Raw genomic sequence first — 14475 nt, forward strand, 5'->3', positions numbered from 1 at the left:
GTATTATGATATTATTTATTATAATCAAAAATATGTTATTTCTTTTATTATTATTTATATAATATATAACTTTTTAGCAATTTTTTTAAAGGAAAGAAATCTTATATGTTTATATATATACATTTATATATAATATATATATTATATATTATGTATTATATATTAATACATATTATGTATAATATATTATTATATATTATGTATTATATATTGTTATATATTATGTATTATATATTATTATATATTATGTATTATATATTATTATATCTTACATATTATGTATTATATATTATTATATCTTACATATTATGTATTATATATTATTATACCTTACATATTATTTATTATATATTATTATATCTTACATATTATGTCTTATATATTATTATATATTACATATTATGTGTTTTATATTATTATATATTACATATTATGTATCATATATTATTGTATATTATGTATTATATATTGTTATATATTATGTATTATATATTATTATATATTATGTATTATATATTATTATATCTTACATATTATGTATTATATATTATTATATCTTACATATTATGTATTATATATTATTATACCTTACATATTATTTATTATATATTATTATATCTTACATATTATGTATTATAGATTATTACATCTTACATATTATGTTTTATATATTATTATATATTACATATTATGTGTTTTATATTATTATATATTACATATTATTTATTATATATTATTATTAATAAAGAAAAAAGAAACTTAATGTCACAGCGTACATCACACTTAGCAAAGCTCACTTTGCTTATATAGAGAGTAAGTTTTATAAATTATATATGGTTTATATATATATTGTATTAACTATTGTATCACAATTTATGCACAGTAGTTTTCTTTGATCTTATTATCAATAAACAAATTTATAACCTAAACTAAATACTAAATAGACGCAACCATATAAGAAAGCTATGTTTCTAAAGTCTGTTGCCAAACGTAGACTGGTATAATAAACTTATTCCCTATTAATACAAATTTTTGCCATAGTATTACACTGGAAGAGAATGAATCTGAATGACAAAAATTTGCATTGTGTAGTATTTGAACGACCCTCAATACTGGCCATAGATATATTAATATAGTCTAAATATCAAAAGGTACATTCGTAAAGGGGCTGAGAATTAGATACTAGTTGGTTGATTTCTTAATAAATAAAAATTAATAATGTTTTAGCTTATTGTGGAATTAATTATCAAAATTAATCTTTTTTACCTATTGAAAATTGTTTTATCATTAAAAGTTTACCCAACTATAAAATTGTTAGTTAAATTTTATTTTGAATATAAAGACAGTTTAGCTACCTTTCAATAACATTGTAATGTATTGTATTGTATATTATTTTATTTATTTATTATTTTTTTTTGTTTGTTTTACTGCAATAGAACAAATCTCTCATCTCTCATCTGCCAATTTTTTTTTTCTGTAGTTTTTATCGTCTTGCAGAACAAGGTCTGTGTTGGCATTAGTCGGAAATATAACCCCTATTTTGTTTGCTTTAAACTGGTTATCAGTTGAAAAATCTTTGTAATTGATTAAAATAATGAATTATTTCATTGCTGTAATTTATTTAACAGCATTAACAACTTGTCATGAAAATATTTGAAATTATATATTATTTATAGATCAGAAAGATTCCAAATATTCATTAACTCCGTGAAAATATTCAGCTTTAACATAAGTTGCTTTTATCTTAATCACAAGATACAGTTATCCTTTATATATAATAATAAGTCTTTAAAATAATTAATTTAATTAATAGTTAAAATAAACTTTAAAATAAATTATTTTTTCGTCAAAAACAGGCTGGATTACTACATTGTCTCTTGACGATGTTCTGTATTTCCGATATTATAATCAATAATGTTTATTTTTTAAACCCAAATCTATTTGATATTTTAGAAAAAAATCTGAATGTTTTAAAATTGTAATACTTTTTTTTTATCTAGACAAAAAGGCAATTGAAACATAATTCGCAAAAAAAAATATATATTGAACATCTTTGACTATTATACAACAAAATAAACAAACATTTTCTATCTTATGCGTGCTTTTTAAAAAAAAAAAAATATTAATATAACAACCCTGAGCAATTCAATATTTCAAAATTTTGCGAATCGAGAAAAAATTTCACCAACAAAACCATTTGACTATACCACCGGTTTTGTAGACTAGTTCATCTGGCTACTATTAATAAATCAAACAATAAATGCATCTATATCTGTGCAGACATTTAAAAAAATATAACAAAATATAATCTTGAAAAAATTACATTTGTCCAATATTGACTGGTTTTTTCTAGTTGGATATGCGAAAATTAAGAAAATATGCAGATGAGCTCTAAGTTAAACAGGATCTGACATAAATAGTGAAAATTCATTCATTTTCGACAACTTAAATGAATACCAAAATTATAGAGGTATTCAGCTGACACAAAACTTGAGCAAAACTTGACAAAATTCTCAACCATATAAAACTGGTGATAGGAAAAAAAAATTATTAAAAAACATTTTTCAATTTTAATTTTTAAAGATCCCAAGATTTATTTTTTTCGTATAAACTAGTCTTCTCTTAATAGATAGTATTTCTCCTTGATGCATTAAACAATGCTTTAATGTCTCTACCTAACACCTAGCCACAGCATCTACTAGACCCCCTAGCGTCTATTAGTACAATAATGAATGAACATGGTAAATAGATTTTTTTATTTTTTATTTTAATGCTGATAAAATTAGATGCCAGTGACTTAGGCTAAAAATTTCAAATAGGCGAGCAGACTATAACTAATATATCTATAGTTACACATTATAGCAAATATATTATCATATGTATGAATATTATTTTTTTTTTGTTTGTAACATCTAAAAAATAACTCACCGCTGGCAACATGTAACACTTGTTGAAATATTCTATTCTTCAATGAAATAGAAGATTAGAGAATTCAACGACAGAAAGACATCTATATAAAAATCTAGCAATATAATTAAAATGTTCCATAAGAACTTTAGATTTTTGCTGAATTTGTTGATGGGTCACAGTCGGTTAAGGAACCATGCTCGACGAATAATTATGCTGTTCAATTATAACAAAGTTATTGTAGTTGTGGAGAAAGAAGACAAAGATACTTTGCATATGCTGTCACTGTTTAGCATATGGGGAACACTTTTTAGTAATTCTTAGCCAGCTTAACGTTTCATCTTTAAAAAACATTTTTAACTTTCCTTAGGTTCAGGATGCTTTTTAAACTCCTGAGTTTTATATTGTAGCAAAATATGATAATGGGCCTAAGGGAATCCGTAGGACGACTGATATAACCTTATCGAAAAAAAACTATATTGTAAATTGCTTAACCAAACTGCATTATAAAGAAAGTTGTAAAGGTTAACTTATAAAAATATGGTAATAGAAAATGGTTTATATGGGCAACACACCACTGCTAGATATTAAACCTATTGTTCCTTTATATTTATTATAGCTGCTGACTCATAGCTTATATTAAATTTTTAAAAGAACTTATATGCAGAATTACACATAATTATTATTATTATATTCAAAAATTGAAATGAAACTAACAAGGCAAAAGTCTTAAATGTATAAAGCTTCTTTATAGCCAAATTAGTATTATAAAACAATTATAAACATAAAAATATAAATTATTTAAGTTAAAATTTTAAGGATAAAAATATATTTTAACGATTAAAATAAAGTGTATTTAAAAAAAAGTGTTGAAGGTCTTTTCTTTAAATAAAAAAAAAATTTCACTTATCTTTTTTTTAATTTAACAGCAATCAACAAAAAATTTTAACTATTCAAAAATTTAATAAAAACAATATATATAGAGTTACTATATATATGTACATATATTATGTGAAATTACAGCAAAAGTATAAGTTTTAATCTAATTTGATTCTTATTCTAATATAAAAAATTAACAAATTATGTATGTACATATATATATACATATATATTTACATACATATATATTTACATACATAAATATTTTTATTACATATATAATAATTTCAAATAAAACAGTTTATAGTCACTAAAAAATAAAATCAGCTATATAAAAATGTTCGAGTGAATAATTTCTTTATAAAATTTTTTGATGATGTTTCAAAAACTCCAAAAATAATTATATTAAAAAATAATTAAATAATAATAACATTAGTTGTTGTGATTTACAACTAATCAAGAATCCTTCTATTAATGAAATAGTTAAGTCATAATTTAAATAAAAAAAATTTAATTTAATTTTAATGTTAATTATGACTGTACTCTTTATTTTCTTCAGCCAAAAATTCAATTAATTAAATATAAATAAAAAATTTTGTTATTACAATTCACTACTGTTAGAAACCATCCAATGAAAAGAATTAAAATTGCACTATGTTATTAATAACTATTAAGAAAATTTTTTGAGATCACCTATTATACTAATAAGAGATACTTATAATACTTTATTTAATTTTTTTTTTTGTAATATTATATCTAAACTGTATAATATTTAGTCACTTTCAAATTTAGTTAAAAATCTTCAACTAAAACACAATTAACTGAAGCAGTTTTTTTTTATCAAAATTTTACTTTTATTCTATATAGATAAACACAACAGCACACAATTAATTTATAATGTATATAAAACTATACAATGGATGATTATAATATAAGATTTTAAAACAATTTAAACTAATTAATTGATTAACTCACTTTTTATATTATTCTATTATTAAATTTATTTAAATTTTTTTTTTCAACGTTATATGTAAAATTTAGAAAGCAATCATTTCTTTCTTCAATGCTTCATATAACTTTATACTGTAATTTGAAAATTTTTATTAAACCATATATTAGCACGTCATAAAATAATATAATCACCTTTTCTTTATCAGTAATCACTGACAAAATGGTCGATCGCGGTGGTTGCTTCAATAGTTTGATTTCAACTTCTGAATGTATTTAATTAATCTTTGTTTTTACTTTTTTATCAGATTTTTGCGATATACGCAAACACAAATAAAAATATTTATTGTTTTTAATTTATGATATTTTAGTTTTTATGAATGAATTAGATATTCACAGCACTTAATATATATTGTTATCTTAGTACGTAATTTGTTCTAAGTGTATATTAACTTAATATTAGTTATTAAAAATATTAAATTAAAAAGTAAATTATTTCGATCATTTTACACATCTTCTTCCGTTAACTGAACGAAACTTTTCCTATCTTTAAATCGCTTAATTAGTGTTTGTTTATATATTAACGAACGAATTATTATGTAGAATAATTATTTTTTTTTTTATTTAAATTTTGTGTGCGTCAATCTTGTCTATTCATTCAAAACTAAAAGCCACAATTTTTCCTGACCAAATTTTCTTAAATATTTCTGTCTTTTGGCAAAAACATATATACATATATATATATTCTAAAAAAAAAATTTGTTTATACTACTTAAGTTATTGTTTTCCACTGCATATTTTCTAGAGTTGCCAACACAACATTTTTTAAACAATTCTTTTTACAACAAAGTATTAGCATATTTTCTGTTAAAATTAGTTTATTAATATATTAGCTTATTAATATGAACTGATGTTAATAATTAATAATACTAGTAACATTATACTTTGTCAATATTTTTTTAAAATTTAGAAAATGAAATTATCTTCATGCTTAATTGTAAATACAGTTCTCATTAAACCGAAATAGTACTGAGATCTTTAACCTCTAGATATTTTTAAGTTTGTCAATAGCTTTAATTTACACAGACGCTCTTCCGAGATAGCACGATACACCTTATGATTATAATTAATTGTGTATGTGCTAATCATAACATATAAAAAATATAAATACAAATCTACTATATGTAGGTGTATTCTTTTGATATGAATGCTCCAAAAAGACACTTGTCGCTTAAAAATTAACATGCAAAGCAAAAACAAAATTCCCAAAAATAAAAGCTCATTTTCCTAAAATAGTGCCAAATGTTAAAACTGATCTATTGTGAAAATTCTCGAAAATTTCAGTCAGATGAGAGAAGAGTTTATGTTTTATTTATACAACTAATGAGTAAATTTAAATATTTAAGAAAAGTGATTTTTTAATAAAATTAATAACAGAAAGGTTAATAATTAATAAGAAATCACTCATTCATTATTTATTAAGGAATTTATAATTTCTGTATTATGTTTAATGAACATAATAAAATGAAATACATAAGAAAATGTATTTATAAGAAAATTACAAGAAAAATAAAACAAGGTTAAATAATATCAAAAGTTTTAAAATTATACAAACGAATTTATTGACGATCTCGTATAAACTTCTGAAGAGTTGGAGCTATCAAAAATTACAAATATTTAATAAATGCCCCGCTCTCTTTGTATCTTCATTATTTCACTATTTTTCTCCGTTATCATAGATAAAGACTATAAAAAGTAGTTACTTTTATGTAAATTTAAATACAATATAAAATGCTCACCAATAACTTTTTATAAAAAACTCTTTTATAAAAAACTTTTTTATAAAATTATTCGGGTATTTTTATATTTACATGTATATATCAATCATAAATATGTTTAATTTTTTTTTACTTCTCATATATTTACTGAATTAGAAAGCGATGCCAAGTTATTCTTATTCTTAATCAAGCAAAAGTTGTTCTATTGAAGCAATTATGTCTAAAGAATACACCTTATAGCACCAATCAAATAATAAGTTATTGGTATAGCTTACCAAATTCCGTATTAACTAATTATTTTTATGTACTTTTACGTAAATATATTAAAGATTCTAAAAAGTTTCTGTTTTTGTTTAAAACAAAAAAAATTAACCTTATAAGATTAAAATTAATGTGGTCACATGGAATAAAGTTAAGTTCAGTTAATAACTCTAACACAGAAATACTACAAAGATTTTAATTCAAAATAGTAAGATTAATTACGCAAACTCTCTAATTTGTTTCTAAAACCTAGTTCCAAATATCTATGAACATCCAAGAATATAAAATTGTTCCTAGCACAAAAGATGCGATACTAAAAGTTCCAAATATCTTGGAAGAATAAGAAACCACATAAATTCGTTAACTGTAGCTCTATTGGATGAAATATAGTATGCTTAAAGAGTAAAGAGATTACACATTTCAGAATAATCATTCACCAATAATAACTAGCAACAGATAAATCCTCTACAAAAAGAATAGTAGAGAATAGTAAAGAATAGAATAAATATGATTAATTAATTTAATTATTCCATAGTTGGTTTATGTTTGGTTGTAAAAGAAAATATAAGTGCTTTTTCTAATGAACTTTCACACCAAATTAGCAGAGAAAAAAAAAAAAAAAAACACTGGATGTAAGCTTTAAATTTAACGGGGCACTAAATCGGTACATGCAATCTCAATCGAATTATTCAAATTTTATATAAGATATATTTCCCAAAAACAAATTTATAATCAAATATTACAAATACAATATTTTTGGAATGAATTGAAGTGAAGTCTACACAGGCTCAACAACAGCCTCCTGATTTTTATTCCAACATTATTCAATAACTTTTAAAGAATTTGCGTTATATTTGCGCTTAGAACTTTTTGAACACCCTACTGACTTCAGTGCAATGCATGCAGATAGATAAATAACATATTCCTAAGCTATACTTAACTTTAGTTTAGAACTTAATCAAACCAGATTGATGAATATATCGTCTTAATGTAAAATAATGTAAAATAATGTAAAATAGCAGCCTGGTAACTCATCAGACTTCATACTTCTATGAAGAATCCCGACACAGTCGTAGAAAGCTTTTCCAATTTTTTTTCGTTAAGAACTTAAAAGAGCAATAAAGAATGAATACATATAAAAGTTTTTTTTTGTTTGGGAATCAGTTCATATGGATTGCGCGTTTTCAGAATATTTTTAAATATGTGAAAATTTTCTTTAAAAGATATGTGTCAATAAACTTTGTTATACTAAAATTCAGCAGATAATGTTTTAGTGGATTTCCTAAAACTAATTAGAAATGCTATTTTACAAATAAAATTTATAAGAGGTTAACATATATATTTTATGCTTATAATATGTAAGTATGATGTTCGGATGCTGTAAAGAGGAATGCATTTATCAAAGTGAGACTTGCATAAATATTGCATTGCATTCGTTTTGTTAGTGTTAATTTGTGGCACGCTTTCTTCTTATGTACACAATATTTTATATAAATAAAATAAAAGAACAAATTATTAAGTTGAATTTCGTATTTCAATTTAAAAATCTGGCAATTTTTCAAATTTCGTTTAATTTTCTATATTTTTCGAGGAAAAATGACTTTACAAAAAAGCAGGTTTTGAAAAACATTTTTTTTAAAGAGAAAGCATAGTTCACGACATTTTTATTTCTATTCGGTGACTAATTATGATTCTTAATAACGATAAAAATTTATTAAATGTAAAAACATACACACACAAATGCCACAATGCACAAAGAAAACTTAAATGTAATATAAATATATAATATAAATATAACTAACATTGGTGATGTTATCGTAACCCACTATTAAAGAAGTAAATAATAAAAATTACACTTAACAATCATCAAATAATTTTAATATTTAGAAAAAACGTTATTTTTATGTGATAATTTTACTATAAACTTTAAGAGAAGAGTGAATTAAAATAGTCAAATTAAAAAATCAAAAAAAGAAATATATTATTGCCTAATAGAGTTTTATCAACCAATACACTTTATTATAAGTTCCGGGACAAGAAAAACTAAACTAGCTGAAAATGTCTGAATTCTTTCCTAAACGAGAACCCTCATGTCAATTTATACGAGTTGAACTTTTCTGTACATTATTCAAGTGACATCCTGTGAAAAAACGCAGATACTCAAAGAAATTGCAATTTATAAAATATTAAACTGTATCTGTAAAGGCCAAATGCAGGTACAAACATTCATTGAAACGAGAGAATATTATAAACAGAATTTCCGACAGTTCTTTGTAGACTGAGACACATCTCAACAAAATGGACATTTCAATAACTGATATTTGCCACATAGAAGTGAATTCATTTGTCTGCGTTAAAAATTTGTTGCCCTACACAATATACAGAACCCAATACAACCATCAAAAGTGTACACATTCATTAAAAGCCTGAGGATCATTTAATATATCTGGAAACACTGGATGTACCAAAATTGACACCCGAAGCAGCGGTTTATAATATCACAATATAATAATAATAATTATATTTTAACTCAATATACTTTATTGAACATTATTACAATTTTTGTAATTCACTATGAGGTCCTTAAAATAGACCTCAAAAGGCTTGGGAGAAAAGTAGTCTATATTCATCAAGGTTATGCAGCGGTTTATAATATTCTAATATAATAATAATAATAATAATATAAGTTTATTTTAACTCAATATGCTTTATTTAACATTATTACAATTTTTATAGTTCACTATAAGGTCCTTAAAATGGACCTCAAAAGACTTGGGAGAAAAGTAGTCCATATTCATCAAGGTTATGCAGCGGTTTATTTAAGATCAACTATAAGGTCCTTAAAATGGACCTCAAATAGCTTGGAAAAAAATTAGTCTGTATTCATTAAAGTTATGCTAGTTGCGAATACAACCCACAGCTGATATTTTTTAATTTTACTACAAAAATTACGCATATTTTAGACAGTGATTTGTCCAAATGGAGAATAGTTTTTAGTTTAATAATATAAGACAGTTAATATCTCTAATGTTTGTATGTTAAAATTTGATATAAAAAGATACTAAATAAAAACGATTCATCTTCAATTTTTTCATGGATATTTATTGATAATTTTAAAATTATTTTATTACTGTAAAAATGTCTGACAAGACGATTTATATGTGACTGTTTACGTTTGCTATTACAAATCAAAGATTAATAGATATATGGGCGACTAGATCAATTGTTCGCAGCAGGAACTTCTAATGTCCGCAGCAGGATGTAGGCTTGAAAGAAACAATCGAATAATTATTATCTGACTGGCAGATCTATACCTCTATATCTCCTTCTGATTTGAATGACATTTTTTTAGAAACTGCCATAAAAATAGTAATAAAAATAAATAGTAATAATACAATAATTTCATTGAATTTCATTTGCAAAATTCGGTTTTAAAAAAAAAAAAACATAAAATTCTTTTAGTTTCTAAGAACATTTTTTAAAAAATTTCATTTTTTTTAAATAATTCAACAGATTTTTTGAAATGTTGTACAAATGTTTGTCAGGTGTCATTTTGAAAAAACCATTCGCTTAGAAATAATATAATAATAATGCCTTAAATCATCTCAGTGTTATGTTTTTAAATGTGAAGACTGTATAAGATTGATTTTTCATCAATGATAGAATAGAAATATCATCAATATTCCTATCTAATAAGAACAAAAGAAAAAGATAACAATATACTATATTACGCTTCAGCTGAAATAATCTGAGAGACACAGAAGTATGCAGGTGGGTAATCATCCATCATCGCTGCAATAATTTGTCTTAATGATGTGATGAAAATTTTGCAGTCTTCAATGTCTTTTTTCATCTTCTCACCTCTTCCAATTTTCAAACCAGCATAAAGAATATAATAATAAGATCAAATGTGAACATGAATATGTTTTAAAGAAATATTTTCTATAAATACTAATAGTTATTAGGTTTAAGTTTCTTCTTTTTGATTAATAAACTAGTTATAAGAAAAAAGAAATTGTTAATTTGCTTACACTTTTAATATAAAAGAACCTAAAACTATTAATATTGAAATATATTTAACAAAAACTTACCTGATATTTTTATAGGTTATCCAAATCTTAAATCCCCATACTAATGGAAAATTGTTTTAATTATTCTGAAAAAAAAAAAAAAAAATAATATAAATTTATAATAAAAAAAATTCATCAAAATATTAATCACACTTATATACTATATATTTTCATATAAACAGACGTTTATATTATATACACAGTTTGCTTCTTGTATACCTCCCGTACATTATAGTTAAAAAAATGTGAAAGAATCGTATGAAAGAGTAAGTTTTGTTTTCAATATCAACCGATGTCTAACAGAAATCTGCCCACAAACAATATTTAATCAGATCTCTGATATCTCAAAGTAGGTTGTTTGAAATAGCAAGTGTAATATAACCAATATTTTTTGCAAAAGAATTTTTCTTCTATCATGTGTCGTCAAGCATTCTATAGCTTTTTTTCAACAAAAATATGCAAATTTATTGATTAGTACTCTGGAAACACATCAATTTTATACAATTTGACTCCTCAGCAACCAAATACTTCGGTAGGAGGTAGTGAACATATTCACAAAATCTTATTTAACAAGATCTTATCCATTTCATTTTTATAAAATGCTATAAAAAAAAACAATATTATTTAAATAATATAATCATAATCAATAGAGTAGAACAATTAGAGTAACAATAGAGTAGAACAAAAAACAAAATTATTTTATAATTTACTAAATAAAAAAAACCTTATTAAAATCAATAGCAGCACTACATGTCACCCATTATCTTAGGAGATATCTATTTCTAGAATTTACGGAGAAATATAATATCAAAGTGAAGTCTACCTGTAAAAAGCTTTTAGGCAAAAGAATTCACAAATCTGATTTTCCGGTTAGGGTTTTGATAACATCAGCTGTTTTTAACAACTTCCTCGACAACGCCATATGCCAATATACTTCCCAAGATATCATGGTATAAAACTGTAAGCTTTTTATAGCGATTACACTAACAAAAAAAAGCTATCTAGTGCCAACATATATTTACAATTTTTAAATTGATTACACACATGACACCATCTCTCGCGTCTACTTGTTATTTATGATTTACATATAAAATATTTTCACTTGACAGCAATATATCTCAAAAACTAAGCTATATTGACATGTAACGTTGTTAAAAATAATTGTTCGTAATAGTTGTCCATTGTTAAATGGGTGTGTTCTGGTATCGGAATCGTGCTCGGGTATCAAAATTTAACTTAATATTAGATTAACACGTACAATAACCGATGGAACCACGATAAGTACTTTTTTTCGTTAAGATTTGGTTTAGGTTTTGTATCACTTATTGATCACTTATTGCTGTACACTTGTTGAGTCTGTTGTCAAATGAACGTGCCTTGATAATGAAATCGTGTCCCAATATAATTAGACATACAATAATCAATAGAATCTTATTAGCACATTATTATATGTACTTGGTTTTGTTGAGGTAATTACGTTAGTGTAAACGTTTCATAAGTATATTTTCAACATTGAAGGTTCAGTTTTCATAGTTAATCGTAAATTATACTCTTGAAACACCACTAAAGGGATAATAATTTATTAGAACAGTACAATAGTTGCAGTTGTTTTTTTTTATTTGTTAGACATATGCAATTCTTATCATTTATTTATTCATGGTTTATAGTACTTGACTAAGTGCTTAGCCGACCAGACATCAAGTGTACGAGTAGATATAGTTGGAATTAACTTGATTAACTTCAAAATGATCTTGCATTTATTATTTTAGTCATCATTTTATTACTTGGATTAGCAAATCACAAATTTACAATGTTGGATTATTTTTCATACAAGACTGTTCGCAGCTGGCAGAGGGTAGTTTATTATGAGATTGTGGCGATATTAATCAAAACTGATTGCAAGCCATTTACGATCAATAATAAATTTTATGTAATTTTAACAAAATATTAGTATAATATATATCACGCGTTGTAGTAGTGAACACCGAGCGCTGGGGATGCTCAAGAAAGTATATGAACTCATAATAAAAACGTATAAGATTTTGAAAAACAGGAATTTTTTAGCACTGAATCACGATCAATTTCTGTTTGGATACAAATATTTGTATTAAATATTTTAGTATATCTATATGATAAAAACAAATGAGAAAAGGAAATTCAATGAATTTTAAACCAAAAATTTCATTGAGAAAAAAACTCAATGCAAAACAAATATACAATATAGCAAACATTAACCGAGTAAAGCAAATGAAAGCAAAACTGACCAATAATAATATTGTATATAAATAATAAATGTTTAAACAAATTCTTGGATATTTATGTATATACGCAGCTATATACATATATTTCTACATACAAGTATGTGAGATCGTGAATTTGAAAACACATCAACCACATGGAAGGAAATGTTTGGACAAACGCCAAATGGTAATTAAAAATGACTTGTATAATGCGATCTTCTGGTAGGGAATGAAAGTCTTATTGTAAACCCATAAAGGTAAATCATATATATTTGATAAAATATTTATTTGTATTGTTTATTGCTAAAATGTAAATGTTTACAAACAAAAAAAGTGTTTAATTCAACAGGATGTTGACTATGTTCTAATTATTGCGGAGTCAATAGAATGGCATGTTTGCAATTGTCTAGAAAGTAATTTATGAAAATATTTGTTTATATAAAATAAACACAGTGTTTGGTATACTAAACCACTAATATATACAATACATATAAATATGTACAATAATATTTTTTTATTAAATAATTACGGCCACGCTTACACACTAGATCTTCACTTAAGATATATTTACAAAACACTTTTTATTTATAATAATTAACGATTGCCAAATATCCTCTCAAAAGAAATCTAGAAAAAAAAAATAAAATTACAGGCAAAAGTTATTAACATTTCCTGTCTGTGAACAGTTTTACAATTATTGGAATAGTGCAAATTTAATCATTTAGAAAAATTACCAGGAAAGAAATAAACTCCAAACCACAAAGAAAGCTCATAAGTCCAACACGTATCTCTGAGTATCTGGATCAACAGATATTAATGCAAGTTATTTATGGTACAAAGTTAATAAAATATCATGGATAATGCCAGCTCGATGGGATGTCAGAATTGTATGGGAACAATTATGAGCAAAATAGGTCTGCAGTACACATTTTAACAATTTAAATAGGAGGCCTATATTAAAAAAACCACAAAATTATTGTGTTAGGAAGAACTGGATTTCAATGAACATAAGATCTTAACAATATTGTACGATCGTAATAAGGTTAACTGGAAAATATATTCGCTATATTCACTTAAATATAGGTAAGATCTATTACTAAAGTTTAAACTACATTTTGATAACACTTTTTAGCTTAACATATGATTTCTTTTCGGTTATAATTATATTTACTTAAATAATTAATTTAAAAAAACTGTATATTAATTAGGCAGAAAATAATTAAATATATTATTTGAATTATATTATAGATAAATTTTATCTATATATTATATTATATATTATAATATTATTTTATATAATATATTATTATTAATAATTTAATATTATTTATTATTAAATTATATTTTAAGCAATATTTGAAAAATAACAAATATTAAAAAAAATGGAATAGA

At 23.8% G+C, this 14475-nt stretch overlaps 1 protein-coding gene across 3 annotated transcripts in view; it reads right to left on the reverse strand.

Moving 5' to 3' along the window:
* LOC119687185 (embryonic polarity protein dorsal-like) overlaps positions 1 to 10933 on the reverse strand; it is a 31981-nt gene extending 21048 nt beyond the window's left edge. For 2 of the 3 annotated variants that reach the window (XM_038101435.1, XM_038101432.1), the window contains exon 1: positions 10865 to 10933. The gene's annotated coding sequence lies outside the window, so the exon portion shown is untranslated. Of the gene's footprint in view, positions 1 to 4929; positions 5041 to 10864 lie in introns of those variants that run through there. The other variant, XM_038101433.1, reaches the window with a different exon arrangement.
* Positions 10934 to 14475: the final 3542 nt, after the last annotated feature.

This window comes from Teleopsis dalmanni, chromosome X, assembly GCF_002237135.1.
Source record: "Teleopsis dalmanni isolate 2A chromosome X, ASM223713v2, whole genome shotgun sequence".
NCBI lineage: Eukaryota > Metazoa > Arthropoda > Insecta > Diptera > Diopsidae > Teleopsis > Teleopsis dalmanni.